Here is a 5,000-nt window from a genome sequence, read left to right as displayed (position 1 = left end):
GTGTGTGTGCTTGTGTGTGTGTGTGTCTGTGTGAGTGGGCACACTTTCACACACTCACTCACACACACACACACACCCACACACTTACACACTCTTACACACACATAGACACACACACACACACTCACACACACACACACTCACACACACACACACCCACACACTTACACACTCTTACACACACATAGACAAGCACACACACAATCTCATCCACCCCACTGTGGTTGCCTGTGCTGCTTTGATTTATATCTTGGTTTTGGGCAGACAGTGTTCAAACGACAGAGCTCTGTTCCCAGGCAGTGGAGGGCTGTGAGGTCCTCCCCTCATCCCACACTTGTGGAAAGAGCCAGACAGACGGATAGAGAGAGAGAGGGGGAGACAGAGAAAGAGAGAGAGAGAGAGAGAGAGAGGGGGGGACATGGGAGTAAGAGAGTAAGAGAGGGAGAGGAAGAGGGGTAGAGAGGGAGAGAAAAAGTGAGAGCGAGAGGGAAATAGAGAAAGAGCAAAGGCATTTTTACACTTCTACGATTCTTTCCGATTTGGTCGTAGAGGGACACTTTGGCACGCCTTGGCACGCCTTGGTAACACCTTCACCCAGGTGTTGCCGCCCATCCGACCCGTCGGAGAGCCGTCGGAGAGCTGGTCGGAGACAAACGCTTTTTTCTAACTTTTCTTAAAGAGACGGAGAGAGTCGGAGACCCCCTTGGCTGTGATTGGCCAGTTTACGACATAATTTCCAAACAACATCATTTCCGGAATCACACATGTCAGGACCTCACATTTCCTGTTTTCTGTCAAAATGTTTTAGTACGACTTTGGTAAACTACAAAGCTGCACAGCATGCAGCATTAGGCTACCGTATTTTATATAAACCCTCGAAAAGTACATTTCTCCCGACCACTGTTGGTCTCTTGGCTGGTGGCTCGGTGTTGAAAGTGCCTTCTCCAACCAGCTTCAACTGACATCTTCTAACGTAATTTGCTACGGAGTAATGCTGGCAGCATTACTTTGCATCTATTAAATAGGAAATGTATTTCACGTATGTGTAGAACCTATTTAGAATGACTGACTTTACATAAAACGGCAGTGAAAGACATTTGAGTCAAACATTACTTTTGCCTCAATGAGGGTGGCGTGTGAGCGCATAATCGGCACGACAACGTTGTACTTATTAGCAGCGAGGCTAGCTACATTAGCAGCACACTTTTGAGAGTTATTGTGAATACGCTAATGCTTGATTTAGCGGAAAATCTAGTAAACGTACGTACCACCTGTCTCCTGTTCTGTTGTTGTTGTAGTTGTCGCTCAAATCGCTACAAGCACGTCCTCTGCTTATAACTCAAACTAGTCCAGCTCCACCATCAACCATTGTCTGTTAGTTGCCATCATTCACTGTTGTGAGGATTCCCGGGAGGAGGAATTTATACAATAAACGACTACCACACACACAACGATTTCTCTAAGATCGTCTTCTTGAAAATTGGGCATTAAAGGTGTCCAGGCAGAGGATAATAAGTGAGTGTGCTCCTGTATGTGTTTTTCATCATATTCATGGTTGAAAAGGCAGTCTCACAACTGTATGTTGAGGTATCAGAATCAGAATAATGTTTATTGGCATGTATGTGTATGCATTCTCTTGTTGGGTTTCTGATATAACTATAACACTGCATGTGGATTGGTATGAAGACTGCAGTGGGTTTAATTTTCTGCCCCTTACTTCATAGTTCTACGGGTATTTCTGTTCGAAGTGTGCATGCTTTGTTTTATAGTGACGTTTCACGCTAACACTTTTGACAAGGGCAACCGTCTCGTTGCAGATTAAACACATCGGTTTTGTCCTGCCCACAAGCAGCACAAATGCATAGCCTACTTGTCAGTCCACTCCAGGGCTGGATTGGCAATCTGGCATACCGGGCGTTTTCCCGGTGGGCCGAGGTGCAATGTGGGCCGAAAGTCCCGAATTTTTATTTTTTATTTTTTTCCCCATATTTATATTATAATGGTCTGACCGGCTGGCCCACGAAAGTAGTTCATGAGCGGCCCTATTGACACTGGGCTGGCCCAATCACATCCCCTGGGCTGACCCAACACCAACCCCTTTTGATTTGGACCTGCCTACATAATGCATTAGGACGGTAAACAAATTCAGCGTGGCCCATGGAGATACGATACAACAACCTACGGTAAGCTTACTACTCATGAATTAAAACGTCTCTAAAATATGTTTGTCTTAGGACCTATGTTCTATGGCCAAGTTCGTTTGCATTAAATACAAGACAAGTCTGTAGCTGTTGCTAGCCCTCAGCCTACTCTACTCTGAAACAGCCAGCCGTTAGCCTACACTCTATGTTGTGTGTTTGAGTGGTGGGCTAGCCCCTTAGCCTATTGGTGCGCGGTGCTATGTCAATGTTCCGAAAGCCCAGTATTCCCAAACCCTGACACCTCATCAAGCGCGTTTCCTACAGGAGGAAATAGACTCCCTTCTACGAAAGGGAGCAATAAAGTCTGTACCTCTCGTAGACGAGAACAGGGGGTTCTTCAGTCGCTATTTTCTGGTTCCAAAAAAGGACGGAAAATATCGACCGATCTTAGACCTCCGTATTCTGAACAAAGCTTTAAAATGTATGATGTATATCGTATTGTATTGCATTTAGATTAATTAAGACCACCACCTTAACACACAAACTCTTCTTGAACTCATAAAGTAGTAGGTTCAGTGACGTGCGGTGAGACAGCTGTCTTCTGTAGCTTCTGCGAGCCCATGAATCAATGTTTCGTTGGAATCATGATGTAACGTTGTTGTAGCGGGAATACAGCAATGCTATTTTCTAATTGGCAGGGCATATGATTCTAGACTTCGCTAAGCATTGAAGCGACTGAAACGGTGAATTTTGATCACATTCAGCGAAGTTAAAAGGTAAAACGGGAGAAAAATAGGGCGTCTGTAGGCCGTCCTGCCTAAAAGTAGGGCGTCCCATTTCTTCTTATTTTTTAGTAGACTATAGGGAGCAGACGCCCTGCTAGCTAAAAGCCTGGTTGGTGTAGACATTCGAGAGACCAAAAGGTGTGTTATCGAATTAAGTGGGCCGGTCTGGTTCAAAATGCCCGGGCCAATTTTTTGTCCCAGTCCAGCCCTGGTCCACTCTGTCTTAAATTCGAGAGTTTTGGAATCAACTTTTCGTGTGTGAGAGCCTGGCAGAGGATCATTAGTAAGTGTGCTAATGTATGTGTTTTTCAACATATTCATGGTTGAAATCGCAGTCCCACAACTGTATGTTGAGGTATGCATGTTCTTGCTGTGTGTCTGATATAACTATAACACTGCATGATGTATGATGTATGATGTATGATGAATACCGTGGGTTTATTTTTCTGGCCCTGTCCTCCGAGTTTGGGGGGTAATTTTGTTCGAAGTGTGCATGCTTTGTTTCATAGTGACACATTCACGTTACCACTTTTTGACAAGGGCAACCGTCTCGTGGCCAATGAGTGCATTGTCATAGCGTTGTAGTTATTCAAAGGTTACCCAGCGATCATTGCAGTATGAATGTGACAAAAATACCAAAGAAAATAAGAACGTATTCATTTTATTGGATCGTTTTATAATAGTTTCTGTATTGTATGTAAGATAAGCATATCGTTTTGTTATAAATCGCTACTATGTTTTTCACAAAAAAATGACCACCACGATGGAGATACATTTGCCTACTCAAGTGAATATATAGCATTAGACATGCTAGTGTTGACTGAGCTACATGTCTCCAAGGCCCATGTGACGACACCTGCCCGACAGGTCCTGAAGCAGCATCCGTGTCATGTCAGTGACAGTTGGGAGGAAAAACAATCAATGACTTCCAATGAAGAGGTTATGTGGTAGCTACGGGCTCGACAAACAGTGGTTACCCCACCCAGCGGTCCGGCGTTCAATAGGTTGAGTAGGCTTTAGGACGCATAGCCGTCGGAGTAGTATGTAAGCCCGACCAGTTCGTTCAATTTTTTCTGGATCAACCGCCTGCCCCGCCCGCCCATTTTTTTTTCGAGGACGGAGAGGGATGCAGAAGTATAAATTAGGCTTAAGAGAGAGAGGGAGAGTGTGTGTGTGTGTGAGAGAGAGAGCGGAAGACTGAGAGAGAGTGTGTGAGACAGAGAGGATGAGAGAAAAACAGAGAGAAAGAGTGTGTGAGAGAGGGAGGGAGTGTTTAAATCCACAATGCCCACTTTTATACCTCTGCCGCTAACCTCTGCTGCTAACCTCTGCCGCTAACGCTGTTGCTAACACTACTGTTTCTCTTCTGCCTCCGACTACTCTAAACCTCCCATCAGAGCCATACAGGGCCCTTGGGGAGTATCTAACACCTTGGGTGTGGCTCAAGGTTATGGGATGAAGAGTGTGTGTGTGTGTGTGTGTGCGTGTGTGTGTGTATATTGTGTGTGTGTGTGTGTGTGTGTGTGTGCCCAGCTGGATTTGGGCTGATTTGTTTGTTCTGTCAGTGAACCAGGATGGGTGGCAGTTGAGGGGATTCCTGAGAAGTGTTGGACCTCTCTCTCTCTCTCTCCCTCTCTCTCTCTCTCTCTCTTTCTCTCTTTCTCTCTCTCCCTCGAGTGAGAGAGAGTGGTGAGTAGGGAAGACGTGTCGGTGGAAACATCTGGCTCACGTTCCTCCACCTGTACTCCACCCTGGTGCTGCTCCCCATCCTGGAGTACTCCCTCTCCTCCTCCTCCTCCCTCCCTCCTCCCTCCCTACCCCTACTCCCTACCCCTTCCCTCTCCACCTTCCCCTCGCCCTCTCTACCTCTCTTCCTCCATCTCTCCCTACCCTTTCCCTGCCCCCCTCCCTCCCTCGTCAGCTTCCCCTCGCCCTCTCTACCTCTCTCCCTCCTTCTCTCCCTCCCTCGCTCCCTACCCCTGTCTTTACCTCCCTTCCTCCCTCCTTACCATCCTCACCTTCTCTACCGCTCTACCTCCCTGTCTCCTTCCCTCCGTCCCTTTCTTTCTCCCTC

Source organism: Sprattus sprattus (assembly GCF_963457725.1).
Source record: "Sprattus sprattus genome assembly, chromosome: 16".
In the NCBI taxonomy this organism is placed as follows: domain Eukaryota; kingdom Metazoa; phylum Chordata; class Actinopteri; order Clupeiformes; family Clupeidae; genus Sprattus; species Sprattus sprattus.
The sequence above is the reverse complement of the archived record's forward strand: the minus strand, read 5'-3'. Positions refer to the sequence as shown.